We start from the raw sequence: 18,236 nt of genomic DNA on the forward strand, positions 1-18,236 counted from the left end.
CTGTGGTCAATGTCATGAGACAAAGTATATGTAAACTGCTGTATGGAAAGTGAATTTGCTCTGTAAATCTTCACCCAAATCACAATAATTAAAAAAAAAAAAAAAAAAAAAGTAAGCACAACCACAGTACTGTTAGAAGTTCTTGGTCACTGATATGAATTGAATTATGTCCCCCAAACATATGTACTGTAAATCCTAAACTCTATACCTGTGTATATAATCCTATTTGGAAATAGGGCTTTCTTTATTAATGAGGCCATGCCAGTGTGGGATGTGTCTTAAAGGGATCAATTTTGAGATATGAAAGAGCGGATTAGGCACAGAAGAGAGCAAGCAAGAACTGGGGGTGGGGGGGTGGGGAGGAAGATCTATGCCATGTGTGGATCTCTAAGGAATGCCCAGAAGAGCACTAGAGAAACTGAGAGAGGATTTTCCCCAGAGTAGAGAAAGAAAGTCTTGCGCTAGTTCTAGCACCTTGAATTTGGACTTCTAGCTTCCTAAACTGTAAGAAAATAAACTTCTATTTGTTCAAGCCACCCACTTGTGGTGCATCTGTTATAACAGCAAAATGAATCTAAGACAGTAACCAATTGAAATGACAAATAATTTCATATCAGACTACAATAGTTACAGATAATTCAAAATTCCAGAAATCACTAGACCTAACATTGCTGTTGTCGTTAGTTGCCATTGAGTCGACTATGACTTGTGGTGACCCCATGTGTGCAGAGAGATCACAAAGTCTGTCTTATAGAAGAGGCACATCTGCATGAGTTGGAACTGGCAACTTTCAGCTAGGAGTCATGAGACTGTGCCACCCAGGGGCTCCTAGACCTGAAGATAGATCTTATTTATAGCATTAATAAAAAAGAATCGATATGAAACCAAAAAACCAAACCCAATCCACTGACATTGAGTTGTTTCTGACTCAGATAGACCACAACTGGTTTTCCAAGGTTACTTCTATATGGGAGTAGATTGCCCCATCTTCCATGGAGCAGCTGGTGGATTTGAACCAACCTTCTAATTAGCAGTCAAACTTAAGCACTGCACCACCAGAGCTCATCAAAATTTAAAAATATTTTGAAAACTGTTTTTAAATATAGCTGCTTTGTTCCATGTGTTTTATTTGTATCTCTGGTGCCATAGTGGTTACAGCATTTGGCTGCTTAGCAAAATGTCAGCTGCCTGACCTACCAGCTGCTCTATGGGAGAAAGATGAAGCAGTCTGCTTCCCTAAAGAGTTACATCCTTGGAAACCCTATGAGGCAGTTCTACTCTGTCCTATAGGATTGCTATGAGTCAGAATTGTCTTGATGGCAGTGAGTTTAAAAAAGTTTCTGAGAAACCATTACCAAATGATAAAGATATTCCTGGCCCATAGAAGATTATGAACCCTGAATAATGTTTCTTTTTTAGAAGTGTGACAATTTCATTTCAAGGAGTACTAGAGATTTCAAAACCTAGATACATAACTTTTTCAAAATTATTTCCCTCTTATTTTTAAAATTCATTTATTTACTTGGGAGCTCTAGCGGCATAGTGCCTAAGGCATTTGACTGTTAACCAGAAAGCTGGTGGTTCAAAGCCACCAGCCACTCCTCAGAAGGAAGACTGGGCAATCTACTTCAGGAATGATACCGCCTAGGAAACCCATGAGTCAGATCCAACTCGACAGTGATGAGAGTTTAGTTTTATTTACTTACTTATTTATAAAAGGTAAGGAGCCCTGGTGGTGCAGTGGTTAATCACTTGAGTGCTAACCAACATGTTGGTTGTTCAAACCCACCCAGTGGCTCCACAGGAGAAAGACCTGGTGATCTGCTCCTTAAAGATTAGAGGCTAGGAAATCATACAAGGAAGTTCTACTTGGTTGCATGGGATCGCTGTGAGTTGAAAATGCACTTGACTACACTCAATAATGACAAAAGAGGTATTATGTTCACAGACTAAAAATCCTAAAAGTGCAGAGAGTATAGAGTGAAAAATTCCCTTTGCCACCTCATTTTCCGCCATGGAAATAACTAGTGTGATCAGTTTCTTGTGAATGATTCCAGAGATATTCTATCCCAATATAAGCAGATAGTGTGTGTGTGTGTGTGTGTGTGTGTGTGAGTGTGAGAAACTCTTTGTGTGTGTAAATAAAAAGGAAGCATTGTTAAAATATATCAAAATACATATACACACACACATTTATATCTATATGTATATTTTTTGCAACTCAGCTGGTGGTATATCACCCATTAATTACTCTAATCCTTCCATTATTTTAATAACCATCTTTCTTATTAGTTCAGAATTACTATCAAAAATCAAAAGGAGAACTCCCTAACATATATTATGCTTGTTTGCCACACATTTAAATTAAATAAAATAATAAAAAACTAGCTATACTTCATCATACACCATTTCAAGTAGTATTATTTCTTTATTAAGCCTGAGATCTTCAACATGAATCTGAGTGCAATGGCCAATCCATGTAATCAGCTTAGAGTAAATAGAATGAGACTGTCTTCCAGGTATTACTAATGGAAACTGACTTTTTTACTTAACTATTTTAAAGTTCAGCTCCTCTGAAGTAAATTGCCCATCATTGCTCACTACTACAGTTTATAGTATTTTTCTCTTCTTATTAATCAAAACCAGAGATGGATTATGTATGTCTATTCAAGGGAATTTAATAGAGTGTTTAAAGTAGTGCAGTTGGAAATAATTTAGTGCGAGCGCTCATAATGCAAATGAGAAAAATGAGACAGAATTACACAGTATAATCCCAAATTGGTATTTTTTTAATTGCATATAGAAAAAAAATGTGAATGAAAGTAAGTTTCTCTGATGTGAAATTGTGATAGATATTTATTGTCTTCTTTAAATCAGTTTACATTTTTTTCCCAAATTCTCTATAATAATGAACAGATTTTATAATCAAGAAAAAAAACTAAATGAATAAACAAAAATCCACACTGAGAGTACAAAAGACAGAGACAGAGAGGCAACAAACTAGAGAACAATTAAAAGAAGCTTTATGAAATAACTAAATACAGGCTGAAGTAAAAGAAGCTTATTTTAAAAGCAGATTTTTCTAGCAGCTGAGACTGTATCCAACTCCTTAAATAAGACTGAGAGATATGTTAACATAAAAGACATTCTTTGTCGGCTGTGTAAGCAGTAGGAAAACATCACACATGTACTTTTATGTCTAATACAGACATGGATTTAAGAGCCAGGGTCTCACATGTAGGAAATGTGTTCACCACTGCTGCAGACAGATTCACAAGTAAGGAATGCACTCCTACAGCCAAGCAGAGAGAAAGCAGTGTCTGTAAGGCCCAGCACACATTGTCAGCTTGAGTATTTATAGCCTGGGTGTCCTCCAAATGAAGTGGGGAGGGGAGGTGGTGATCAGAGTTTGCAAACAGGAGAATGGAAGTATGGTAGTTAAGGTTGTGTGTCAACTTGGCTGGGCAGCTGGATGTAGTTATTCTCCAGCATGAGATGGGTAATCAAATCCATGATGTAACCTGCTATGAGCAGCTAAAGAGCTGCCTTATTACTTTCAGTAATAAGGAGAATCTTTGAGAAAGTTCTCCAGCTTTTTGGTACATTTAGATCCTGCATGTGGCTGAGTCTTCATCTCCAGTTCATTCTTGGACTTGAACCAGTTGTCTGCTTTTTTGCCTGCTGATCTTGGGATTATGCCATTTTACCTGCTGACTTTGGTTTTGTTAGCCTCATCAGCCAGAAGTTGCCTGAAATAAGTACACCTTCACCTCCATTGGGCCTAGAATAAGAGGCAGAGCTGAAGCCCAAGGTTGAGGAGCCTTCACCCAGCCACTAGAGTTGGCACTGTGAATTGGGACTTCTAGCCCCCTAAACTATAAGATAATAAATTCCTGTTTGTTAAAGCCATCTACTTGTGGCATGGCAGTTATAGCAGAACTAGATAAGCAAGACAGGAAAGAAGAGAAATGCATGGCTAAGTTCTTTTAGAAGGATCAGGACAAGGCTGGTGTCTATGAGATAGAGGTTAAAGATATCCCAAATGTCCAACTTTTTCAAATTTCCATACCACTCTATCATCTCTAACATCAACTATTTTACCTCCCCATCATCTCTAACATCAACTATTTTACCTCCCCTCAGTACTCTCCCTCTCATCCTCAAAAAAAAAAAAAAAAAAAATCAATTCACTGCAACATCTCCCAGAACTCAGAAACTACCATGGAAATGGTTCACACTATTGTGGAGATTGGGAAGTCCTAAATCTGTAGGTCAGACATCAGTCTAGAAAATTCTCCTCACTCATGTTGTTGCAGAGGCTGACGAAGCCAAATCAGCAGGTCCAATCACAGGCTGCTAACTTACAAGGCTGCAGAAGCCGTTCAATCAGGCTGCTGGCTCAAGTCCCAAAAATCCGAGGTCAGATACTGACAAACCAGATGCAGGATCCAGAGCAAGAGAGAGAACTCTGCCAGAGCATTCACTTGAGTCCCACCCTCTAGTAAGGCAGCTATTCAAGGTATATCCCATGGTAACCCTGCCTCATTAACATAACAGACAACTCACTCCAAAATGGGACCATAAGCACAGGCATAGATGCTAGAATTTACAGTATATCACATAATGGAGGGCTATGGCTAAAAGTGGGAGTTCTGGTGGCACAGTTACTTAACGCATTTGACTGCTTATCAGAAGGCTGGCAGCTCAATCCCACCAGTCACTCCTCAGAAGGAAGGTTGGGCAATCTACTTCCATAGCGATGCTGCCTCGGAAACCCTAGTAGGGGTCACTATGAGTCAGATCTTACTTGACAGCAGTGAGTTTTGAGTTTTTATGGCTAAAAGTGTCATATGAAGTAATTCATTGCACTAAAAGAAACATCAAACTGCACTAAGGATTATATTTTTGTTTGAAATAAACAATGAGTAAAATAGTAATAGGTCAATATAGGAGAAATATTATAGACATCCTATAAGATACTTCAGAAGAATTTCATTGAATAATATTTCACCATTACTTTTAATTCAGATAGAGACATTCTTTCCATTGTCCACTGAGGATTAATTCCTGAAAGGACATAACAATAATGGCTGTCACTGACTTGGGGCAAGACATTTAGTCTCTCTGAATCTCTATGTTCCCATACGACAAAAGGGGGAATTAATCCCCGCCTAGGTAGTGTAATGCCTAAGGCATTTGACTGCTAATCAGAAGGCTGGTGGTTCAAGCTCACCAGACATTCCTTGGAAGGAAAGTTGGGCAATCTATTTCCATAGAGATACTGCCTCGGAAACCCAAGGAGAGGTCTTTATGAGTCGAATCCTACTTGATGGCAGTGAGTTGAGATAGCTATATATACTGGAGAAGGTAAAAGAAATAACATCCATGACAGTTTGGAGAACTGTAAGTGCGATTAAAAAGGTTTATTAATTTTATTATTGTCATTACATACAAACAGGAAAAGCAAAAGGACATATACCACTTTCTTGCTTCATGTTCACGTTCTTATTCATTCTTGTTCACATCACAGAGCAGAGCAAGGTTCTCTTTCTTCTGAAGTAGGTTTCCACTTCTTTGCCAGGTACTGAAACAACTCCCTTGTTCCTCTTTCTTTTCTTCCATAATTAACTGAAAAGTGATAACTAAGGCTAAATCTAACCAGAACAGAGTAAATAGATTAAGAAGATATGAGGTTCCTGGGACAATCAGCTTGCTGTGGGCCAGGTAGGAAGATCTGTGTATGGGCTTAACTCAATGAGGCTCCTCTTGACATCTCAGATGGTTCCTTTCAGTAGGGTCTTAAAATAGTTTCTGACTTTCACTATTGCATATTAATTTAGTCTCCTGTATTCTTAATTTCAGTTAAACCTTTCAATAAAATAGTAGCATATGGTGTTTACTGAACATTTATTGTGGGCCAGTTGCTCTGTTATGTATTTTACATGTACTAAATCATTGAATCTTCATAAAATTCATAGGAGGTAGGTACTATTATTTTATTCATTTTATAGATGACGAAACAAGGGTCTATAAAATTTAAATAATAACTTATTCAAGGCCACATAGCTAGAAAACAGAAGTTTGAGACTCAAACACATGTCACCTGACTTGAAATTCTGTACTTAGAGTTATTGGTCTCTACCTTTTCTGTTAAGGTAGAGAGGGCCTTGGAAATTCTCACTCACTAGAAACACCATGTTCTATTAACTTTAATATTTTAGGTGCACTTCCTTTTTTGAAGTGTATGGGAAATATTGTTCATGAATATGGATTGCTGTACATAATTATTAACTTGAAAGTTATTTTAATTTGTCAGACTATGTAAATTAACCTTTGTAATAACCTAACTCAATAGCAGAAAAGGGAGTTGGTGAAAAATATTAAAAATCTTAAATGAAAACTATTTCTGTAGTATTAGGTGGAAGCTATTTGCGGTGTAGTAAATTATCTGGTATGGCTTTTCTAGCCATAAGTCTTTGTAAACTCAGTGGTGGAATTTGCTGTGAGCAACTGAGGAGCTCCTGATTATAAAAGTTATCCACCTGGGGTATTTCTGTTGGGAGTGGCACAAAGCAATGTTCTGGGAGGTTTGCTCTCTCTCAGGTGTTTAGAATTCTGATGTTATGATTGGCTAGTTTGGCCACTCTGCCAGGCTCAAAAGGAGGCCTTCTAAAGGCAGAAGTTTCTGACTACTGGCTGGGAAAGACATGCTGCTGAGAGAAACATGCTCCTGAGAGACATGCATTGCTGAGAAAGAGACACCAAGAGATGTGCATTAATAAGACAGAGACACTGAGAGACATGCACTGTTGGGAGAGAGAATGACAGAGACCGTTGGCTGAGAGACAGTGGGCCGAGAGAGGCTGAGTATTGTTCCTGAACTTGAATTGTAGCCTGATGCTTCCCTAATAAACCCCATAATCTGTGAGTTCTGTGTGGCCACTGCAGTGAATAATCGAATGCAGCAGAAAGGTGGTAAGTGCTGCGGGAGGAACGGTTGGTGTCAGGGTTGGTGAAAGGGCTGGAGCGAGGCAGCATGTCTGGCCTTGCAAGGAAAAGGCCTTGGGCTTTCTGATGGTGATTCTGTCTTCCTCTTGTGTGGTTAGAGGAAGTCAGAAGATGTGTTCTTCTTGCCCTTTTAGCACTATTGGTTATGGCAAAGTCTAGAGTAAAGACAGCAGGGTGTGCCCAATTAAAGTTGGGAAGAACCTCCATTAGTCTACAGACTTCTGGCTTTTATTTTATTTTCCGTATCATGATGACTCCCCATGCATAAGTTAAGAGCTACAAGAAAACCTTCTCAAGATGAATCATTTTCCATTACTACCACCGGTCTTCCGAGACCTGTCCCATCCTCGTTTTATCAATGTTCAATCAAATTCATGGAGAGTTGCCCCTCTGGTTCCCATCTTTCCTGTTTGTTTTCTGGGTCTGAAAGATTGGAGAAATAGAGAAATTGCTACTTAGGGTCGCAAAACACCTTCATTTTTTTCCTAACTAGCCCTACAATACTGTCTCATTTAAGCAACTTTGGGGTTTTGAAATTAAAAACTAAAATAATCAAGGATTCCAGTTTCAACTCAGAGATGTAGAAAGCTAGAAATAGCATCCCTTTCACACTTACAACATTGAAAATGTTGAGGAGACTGAAAATTAATGACTTTTCTTGAACCCATTTGAAACTCTGAGTTCACAGGCCAACCCACTAACCTAAAATCAGGCAGAAGAGGTGCCTATTGGGATAAACAGGACCCGCATCTTTCTTTACTTGGGGAAACTCTCTGGATGCCCTATATACTGGAAGCAGCCTCCACTAAACATTCTTAGTGAATTTCTAAAGACCAAATGTGGGCTAGTGTAAGAGTGTGAATCCCCTAGGAGCTGCAGATATAATGGAGTTTGCAGCACAAGCTTTTTCTCCAGGAACCACACCAGGGAAATGAAGAAGAATCCTGAGAAAGCCTTCCTTGTTCTGACTGAGGGAGGGAAAACAACCCAAGCCAGAAATACCTCCCAGATCCTTATCCCTATGCAGGAAAAAAAGGTAAGATGTGAAGAGCAAAACTGTTACCATAAGTCGTTGGTGTAAGCCTTTTGCAGCCTGGAGACATAAAAAAGCACTCTATACATTGGGGAAAGACAGTAATTCATGCTTTAGACAAGCACAATAGAAAAAAGGCCAGGGACATTTTTCAAGGCCACACCCCTGACACCCATACTGAGGGTTAATCAGAGAACACCCCTTGCACAGTATTTAAAGCCCAAAGTACATTTTTATAGACTCTGCTGAGCATTCACCAAAGAAGTAGGTTTGATATTAGACTCCCACAGGCTTTGATTGCAACTTCTAGGGCCACAGTGGTAATCTCTATAAACCCTGAAGCACACACCTGTGTAGCATCATAACAAAAATGGTTGATCTTCACTGGCATGAAAGATTCAGAGGCAGGGAAGAGGAAAGAAAGGTGAGCATAAAGTCTCCAATGTAAGAAATCCCCAAGTACTTTAAAATTATATTCAGAAGCCAAAGGAGGTGTCATATCAGTTGGTGGGCATGAGTTTAATATATTCCATATGCTGTGCTTTTGTATAAACTATGGTATATTGCCAACTTCTGACTCTGGGTGGTCTCTCAATGAAATCTGGCATCAGCTGCCCCTGTCACTCATTATAGGAAGAAACAGACAATGAGTGAATGTTACCAAACCTTAAATGAATCTTTATAACCAGTCTTTCTTTGGAACTCAGCTATTGCTTTCAGAATGCGACCACCACTTTCTTAAGGACATTTAGTTTACGACTGTCGCTGTGTTTCCTGTTGTAAAGTATGTGAAACATCAAGAGAGGATACAAAGAGAATTTGTATGACTTCTGAAACTGATCTTTAAAATTTGGATAATACAGCCATATGCATAGTTTTCAGAAGAATAATAGGTATCTTAGAGTTTCAAATGCAAGTAAAATAGTTGTGCTTCTCTCACACATCCTCTTAAAAGCCAAGCCAATATGCATTATGTAAAGTGCACATTAGGCAAAACAGTTCTGCGTTGTTAAGATTAAAGATCTAGTTACCCTTGGGTGGGTGGCTGGGGTTTACATAGTGACTAAAAGGGAACATGGTATTCTGGTTACCTAGGGCCACTCTAACAGAAGATACAAGTGGGATGGCTTGAAAAAACAGGAGTTTATTCTCTTACAGTTTGGAGGCTTTAAGTCCGAGTTCAAAGTGCCAGGCTCTAGGGGCTGGGTGAAAGCCCTTCAGCCTTGGGTTTAGCTCTGCCTCCTGCTTGTGGCTCACTGGAGCTAGAAGCTTTTCTTCACTCAGACAGCTGCTGGCTGCTGAGACTAACAAGTCCAAGGTTGACAAGTTAAAAAGGGCACAGTCCCAATGTTACCAAATCACATGGCAAGCCATTCATTTAAGTCCATTGAAAGTCCCAAAGTTGGCAGAGCATGGCACGCTGCTGAACAATGACATGTCTACATGCAGGGTTCAAATGTGCTATAAGCTAGAGAGCATTCCCCAGGACTTCTCCTTATGTACAGGAAGCAGAACACATCCCTAAGGCAGCCACTCAGCTACTCCCAGTAGACTCCACCATGGAGTTGATTACCAGTCTCATTATGGGGAATATACATCCAGCTGCCCAGCCGCTCAACTAGGCCCAGCCAAGTTGACACACAACTTTAACTACACACATGGGGAGGGTAGAATCTGTTTTGATGTTGATAATCTTCTGTTTCTTAACTGAGTGCTGGTTATACACATGCATTCAGTTTGTGGAAACTATTGTGCTGATCACTTATGATATATGCAAGTAAAAACAAACATAAAATAAGCTGACCATGAAATAAAAGAGTGGGAGGGAGGAGGGACCATGGAAGCAGAGGCATACACACATACACACACACACACTCACACTCATATTTTTTACTATGATTATTTCATGCTTGAAAGGAGCCCTGGTGGCACAGTGGTTAAGTACTTGACTACGGTTCTGGTTACTTAGTACCACTCTGCCAGGAAATATACCACAAATGGGATAGTCTTATCAAACAGGAGTTTATTCTCTTACAGTTCAGGAGAACTAGAAGTCTGAGTTCAAAGTGCCAGGCTCTAGGGGTTGGGTGAAAGCCCCTCAACCTTGGGCTTCAGCTCTGCCTCTTGCGCCTGGCCCACTGAAGCTAGAGGCATCTCTCACTCAGGCAGCTACTCCCTGCTGAGGCTAACAAGTCTATGGTCGACAAATAAAATGGCACAGTCTCAATGTTACCAAATCACACGACAGGCCATTAATTCAAATCTAGTGAAAGTCCCAAGGTCGGCAGAGCATGGCATGCTGCTGAACAACAACTCAGCTACATGTAGTTTCAAGCGTGCCATAAGCCAGAGACCATTCCTAAAGCTATTAGTTATATATGGAAAGCAGACCACATATTCAAAGGCAGCTACTCAGCTGCTCCCAGTAGAGTCCACCATGGGGTTGATTACCATTGTCATCATGGGGAATACTACATCCAGCTGCCCAGCCACTCAACCAGGCCTAGCCAAGTTGACATATAACTTTAACTACCACAACTACTAACCGAAAGGTTGGCCATTAGAACCCACCAGCCATACTCTGGGAGAGAGATGTGGCACATTATGGCATAGTGCCACATCTTTCTCCCACAAAGCTGCTGGTTGGTTCAAACTGCTGACCTTTCCATTAGTATCCAAGAACTTAATCATTGTGCCACCAGAGATTCTTCTGTAAAGATTAGAGCCTTGGAAACCCTATATGGGCTGTTCTACTCTATCATATAGGTCACTATGAGCCAGAATCAACTTAACAGAAACAGTTTTATTTTGTTTTAACTTCATGATTGTTGTTAGTTGCCATTGAGTCAGTTCTGACTCATAGCAACCCTATCTACAACAGAACAAAACACTGCCTAGCCACTCCTCAGAAGGAAGGTTGGGCAATCTACTTCCATAGTGATACTGCCTTGAAACCCAAGGAGGGGTCACTAGGAGTCAGGTCCAACTTGATGGCATATAATAACAACAATAACAGTAGAAGAAACTGAAAGAAAACAGTGAATAAGGAGACAGAGATGTGGACTGTTGGCTGCCTGATGGCATGGCCAGTTTGAATATTTACAAGTGGCCTTAGGATCTGGGCAATAACCTAAGAATCAGCCCTGCTCACCAATGGGCGTGTAGACAACTACACTGGTGGCTGATGACTAGAAACCAAAACAGAAAATAAGGAGAGAAAGTGAGCTGTGGACTTTTGGCTCTCCTGAGGGCGCAGACATTTTGAATATTCACAAGCAGTATGGCCATTTTGGATATATGCAAGAGGCACTGTTCTGGTACCAGCTACTGAAGAATAGGCTCTACTTGCCAAGGATAGCACAGGAAACTACACTGGAGGCTGACAACTAGAAAGGTACAACATTCCCACTTGTATTCTTATATCCCATACCCTCTTAGTGAACAAAAGTGTGGCCATTGCCCACCTCAACCCTTCTTATGGACCAGCAGGAATTCCATCCCAGTCTATGTGCCCTGACAGAGCCTGGGTGCCCTGCACCACCTCCCCAGTTTTGTTCTTGTTTGACTGTTTTTAAATTATTATTTTCTATATTTTTATTTTCTCTTTCTTTTTCTCTTCCTGGGTTCCAGGTTTTCTTTCTTATTTTTTTTCCCTATCTTTCCTCTTCCTGATTCCCATATTTTTGTTTTCTTTCTTTTTGTTCTTCCCAGATCTTGTTTCTCTGTTTGCATTTTTCTCATTTTTTCTTCATTACACTTTTACTCTTGCTCTTTTCTCTTATTCCTCTCTCCTCAGATATTGTGGGTTGTTTTTTTTTTTTTTTTTTTTTTTGGGGGGTCTCTTTTTCTGTTTATATTTCTTTCATGTTTTCTGAAGTATTTCTTTAAATATTTTGTCCCATTTATTGTCTTTCCTTGTTTTCTTTATCCGATTGTTCCTGTTTACTTATGCAGTCTGTTTCTTGTCTTCTTGTTTTTATTTTTTTCATTTTTTTTTTTTTTTTTGTCTGACTGGGAGACAGCACCCGTATGACCCAATCATATCCCCAATTCCTGCATCCCCACCTACTGAGTGAGGGCCACCACTTGCTTCTGTACCAAATGACCAATGGTAGATAACAGCCAATACCAGCCTGACTCACCCTTAACTGCTCTTTAAGGAAAACTAACAGACAGATCTGTGCACACACTCTTACTCTATCATACCTGCCAGAAGGCAGGTGGTGGGTCCCTAAGTGCTGCCAATTAGCAAATAGAGGAACATCATACCCTGCTTTCTCAGATATAAAAAACAAACAAAAAACAAACTCACTGCTGTTGAGTTGGATCCAATTCATAGCGACCATTCCTTGGGTTTCTGAGGCAGTATCTTTATGAAAGTAGATAGCCAAATCTTCCTTCTGGGGGGTGGCTGATAGTTTGAATCACTAGCCTTCTCTTTAGTACTCAAATGCCTTAGACACTACAATAAAAACAAAACAAAGGGAAAAAAATCTTGGGCAAATCACACCAATATACAATCACCAATTAAATAGAAATACAACATTACAATGTCTCAGAGACAGCAATCACAGTCCACATAAATTACCACGATAAAGTAGTAGAAACAAGGGAGCAGGATACAGAACCAGAAAGCAACCCTGAGGAAGAAACAGCATTGGAACTCCCTGATAAGGAATTCAAAAGAATTATATTTAGATACCTTCAACAGATTGAGAGAGCAAGGCAAACATTGACAAAATTAGGAAAAGCACAGAAAAAAACTTTAGAACAATTTAGGAAAGCAATACAAGAACAAAATGACAAAATATATGAAAAATTAGAAGCAATACAAAATCTATAAATAGAAATCCAGAAAATGAACACTAAAATTTCAGAAACAGATAACATATTGAACAGGTAAAGGAGTAGAATCATTGGAAGACAGAAATAGTGAGATTGAAGACAAATACATCAATATACTTTGTTAAGGGATCAAACAGAAAAAAATATCAAAACAAAATGAAGAAGGCCTAAGATTAATGTGGGATACCATCAACAGAAATAACATGTATAATCAGAATTTCAGAACATGAAGAGACAAATAGAACCACAGAGAAAATTATCCAAGATTTGTTGGAAGAGGATTTCCCTAATATAATGAATATGAGAATATATCCATTCAATAAGTTCAATGAACCCCAAACAGGATAGGCCCCAAAAGAAAATCACCAATACATATCATTATCAAGCTCACCGAAACCAAAGACAAGGAAAGAATCCTGAAAACAGCACGGGAAAAACAAAAAGTTACCTACAAAAGCCAACCAATAAGACTAAGCTCTCATTTCTCAGCCAAAACCATGCAGATGAGATGACAATGAAATGATATATATAAAACTCTGAAAGAAAAAATTTCTAACCACAAATTATACACACAGCAAAACTGTGCCTCAAATATGATAGTGAAATTAAAATATTTCCAGATAAGCAGAAATTAAGGAAATTTGTTAAAACCAGACCAACCATACAAGAAATGCTGAATGGAGTCCTTTGGATAGAGAACTAACAACAGTAAACAACAACCGATGATTAACACACATGATGACATACCTAGATACCAACAAATATATAGAAGTATCCAAAGTAAAATGAGCTTACAAGAGAGTAAACAGGTAACTAGAAACATCAATTGGTAAATTAAGACAACTACAAACCAGAAAAAGGGAATAATAATAGTGTAGGTACAGAACTTCTAAATGGTGAGGAAGTGAAGACAATTGCAGGACAGAACAGACTGTTCTAAACTTGGGGAGAAAATTATAAATTACAGGGTAACCTCAAAGAAAAATAATAAACCTTCACATGGAAATAAAAAAGACAAGCACAAATATGCTTGAAGGAAGTGATAACATGATTCATAAACAAAATGAGCTCAGCACAGAAAATTATATGGAACAAAGAAACTGGCAATATCACACAAAAAAATGTAACAATATGACAGCAACAAATTCATGCTTGTTGACAATTACATGGAATGTAAATGGATTGAATGTGCCACTCAAGAGATGGAGAGTTGCAGACTGGATAAGGAAACATAACCCAAGAATAAGCTGTCACCAAGAGACACACTTTAGAGACAAAGACAAAAATAGACTAAAAATCAAAGGTTGGAAAAAGATATGTCAAGCAAACGACAACCATAAAAGAGCAGGAGTGGCAATATTAATTTCTGATAAAATAGACTTTAAGACAAAAACCACCGTAAGAGAGAAACTCAAAAACTCACTGGGCCGAGTTGGATCTGACTCATAGTGACCCCTCCTTGGGTTTCCAAGGCAGTATCACTACGGATGTAGATTGCTCAATCTTCCTTCCGAGGAGTGGCTGATGGGTTTGAACCACCAGTCCTCTGGTTAGCAGTCAAATCCCTTAGGCACTATGCCACCAGAGCTCCATTCATAAGACAGAATGATTAAAGGATCAATTGAACATGAAGATATAACCATGATAAATATTTACGGACCCAATGAGAGAGCCCTAAAATACATAAATCAGACTTTAACTGAATTAAAAAGACAAATAGATGATTCCACAGTAATAGTAGGAGACTTTAATATACCACTTTCAATAATAGATAGCATAGCTGGAAAGAAACTCAAGAAAGATGTAGAAAAATTAAACAATACAATCATCAATTTGACCTTACAGACATCTACTGAGTACTTCACATAACCAGAGCACAATATACATTTTTTTCCAGCACACATGGAATATTCTGAAGGATAGACTACATGTTATGTCACAAAGCAAGTCTCAATAAATTTAAAAATATTGAAATACTGCAAAATATCTTTTCAGATCACAATGCTATATAATGACAAATCAATACTACTAAGACAAATGGAAAAATAGAAAATGTATGGAAACTGAATAACAACCATCTCAAAAACAATTGGGTAATAGAAAAAATAAAAAAGGAAATTAAAAAATCCCTTGAATCAAACAAGAATGAAAACACAGCACAACAAAATCTTTGGGACACAGCAAAAGCAGTGATCAGAGGGGAATTTATAGCAATAAATGCACACATCAAAAAAGAAGAAAGAGCCAACATCAACAATTTAACCCAACATCTCCAGCAATTAGAAAAAAAAAAAAAAAAAAAAGCAGCAAAAAAAAGCTTCTAGTGATCAGAAGAAAACACAATGAAGATTGGAGGAGAAATCAATGAAACAGGAAATAGAAAGATAATTGAAAACATCAAAAGTAGAAGTTTGTTCTTTAAAGAGATTAATAAAACCAACAAATCACTGGGAAATTTAACAAAGGAAAAGAGGGGAGGATACAAATACCATGAATAAGAAATGAAATGTGCAATGTCACAACAGAACCAACGGAAACAAAAAGAATAGTATCAGTATACTATGAAGAAACATATTTCAACAAATTTGAAAATCTAAAGAAATGGACATATTTCTAGAAACATACTACTTAACTAACTAACATGGATTGAGGTGGAAAATTTGAACAGAATAACAAAAGAAGAAATTGAACAGGTCATGAAAATATTACCAACAAATAAAAGCCCTGGCCAGTTTTCACTGTCACATTCTAACGTTCAGAGAACTGACGCCAAACCTACTCAAACTATTCCAGAACAGAGAAAAGGATGGATTCTTCCCAAATTCATTTTAAGAAGAAAGCATAACCTTGATACCCAAACCAGGCAAAGATGTCATTTAAAAGGAAAAGCATAGATCAGTATCCCTCCTGAATACAGACACAAAAATCTTCAACAAAATCCTAACCAATGAACTCCAACAAAATATCTGTGATAGTTGGAGCTGTGTGTCAACATGGCTGAACCACAATTCTGTGTGGTTTAAGCAATCGTGATGTGGGTTGTTTCAATGATGGGATCAGATGTATATGTTTTGAGTAGCCAATCCACTGAAAGGGAGTTTTCCTAGGGGTGTGGCCTGCTTCCAGTATATTTATGGACATCCTGGGAAAAGAGACACTCTTCTGTGGATCGGGATTCTGTTGTGCTGCCTACAACTATCCCTGAGTAAACAATCCACCATTCGGCCTGGAGATCTTAGATTCATCATTCGTTGAAGTCAACAGCCAGTGTATTGCCTGCCAACCTTGAGCTCTTCAGCCCCTGCAGCTGTGTGAGTCAGGAAAAGCCTATAGCTTGATGTTTGATCCAAGGACTTTGGACTTGCCAGCTTCTATAAGTGTGTGAACCATTTTCCTAAGATAAATTTCCCTTTCTCTCTCTCTATAAGCTTTACTGGTTTTGTTTCTATAGCGAACCCATTCTAACATAATATCAAAAAAATCATACATCATAACCAAGTGAGGTTCATACCAGTTATACAAGGATGGTTGAATATTAGGCAAACAATCAATGTAACCCATCATATAAGAAAAATAAAGGAGAAGGACAACATGATCTATATCAATTGGTACAGAAAAAGCATTTGATAAAATCCAACACCCATTCCTGACAAAAAAAACTCTAAGGAAAATAGGAACAGAAAGGAAATTCCTCAACATAACAAAGAGCATATATACAAAACCAACAGCCAACATTATTCTAAATGGAGAGAGACTGAAACCATTCTCTTCACAAATGGCAACCAGACAGGGATGCCCTCTATCTACTTCTATTCCACTTCTTTTCAACATTGTATTGGATGTCCTAGCCAGGGCAATAAGGCAAGAAAGGGAAATCAAAGGCATCCAAATTGGTAAGGAAGAAGTCAAACTATCCCCATTTGTTGATGATATGATCTTATACCTAGAAAACCCATAAGACTCAGAAAGAAAACTACTGGAACTAATTGAGAGATTTAGCACAGTGGCAGGATACAAGATCAACATACAAAAATGAGTTGAATTCCTCTACATCAGCAAAGACATCTCTGAGGAAGGAAATAAGAAAATCAATACTATTTACAATACCAACCAAAACCAAATGCACTGCTGTCAAGTTGGATCCAACTTATAGTGACTCCTCCTTGGGTTTCCGAAGTGGTATCACTATGGAAGTAGATTGCCCAACCTTCCTTCTGAGGAGTGGCTGGTGGGTTTGAACTGATAGCCTTCGGGTTAGCAGTCAAATGCCTTAGGCATTACACCACCAGAGCTCCTACTATTTACAACAGATACCAAAAAAAATAAAATACTTGATAATAAATCTCATTAGGGACACAAAAGACCTATACAAAGAAAACTACAAAACTCTACTTGAAGAAACCATAAGAGAAAAATCAGACTTTAAAAGCATTGAAAAGCCAAATAGATGACTCCATAGTTACAGCAGGAGACTTTAATACACTACTTTCAATGCAGGATAGAACAACTGGAAAGTAACTCAAGAAAGATGCAGAAGAGCTAAACAATACAGTCCACTAACTTGACCATATAGACATCTACAGAGCGCTTCACCCAACCATAGAACAATACACATTCTTTTCCAGTGCACATGGAACATTTTCCATGACAGACCATATGTTAGGCCATAAAGCCAGCTTTCATTAATTTCAAAACATTGAAATACTGCAAAGCATCTTCTCAGATCATAATGCTATCAAATTAGAAATCAACAATAGGAAGATCAACAGAAAAAGAGTAAACACATGGAAACTGAACAGCACCGCCCTTGAAAAAGACTGGGTAGGAGAAGAAATAAAAATTGAAATTAAAAAATTCCTTGAATCCAATGAGAATGAAAACACAGCATACCAAAATCTTTGGGAGACAGCAAAAGCAGTGATCAGAGGTCAGTTTATAGCAATAAAAGCACACATCCAAAAAGAAGAATGAGCCAAAATCAACACTTCAAACCAACATCTCCAACAATTAGAAAAAGAACAGCAAGAAAAGCCTACAGTCACCAGAAGAAAGTAAATAATTAAGATTTGAGCAGAAATCAATGAAACAAAAAATAGAAGGACAATAGAAAAAAATCAACATGACCAGAAGTTGGCGTTTTGAAAAGACCAAAAAAATTGACAAACCACTGGCAAATTTAAGAAAGGAAAAGAGGGAGAGAATATAAATAACAAGAATAAGAAAAGAAATGGGTGACATTACCACAGAACAAACTGAAATAAAAAGGATAATATCAGGATACTATGAAGAACTGTACTCCAACAAATTTGAAAATCTGGAAGAAATGGACAGATTTCTAGAAACACACCAC

The sequence above is a fragment of the Orycteropus afer genome, unplaced genomic scaffold, assembly GCF_000298275.1.
Source record: "Orycteropus afer afer isolate SDZICR_OR568_19922 unplaced genomic scaffold, OryAfe1.0 scaffold00003, whole genome shotgun sequence".
NCBI lineage: Eukaryota > Metazoa > Chordata > Mammalia > Tubulidentata > Orycteropodidae > Orycteropus > Orycteropus afer.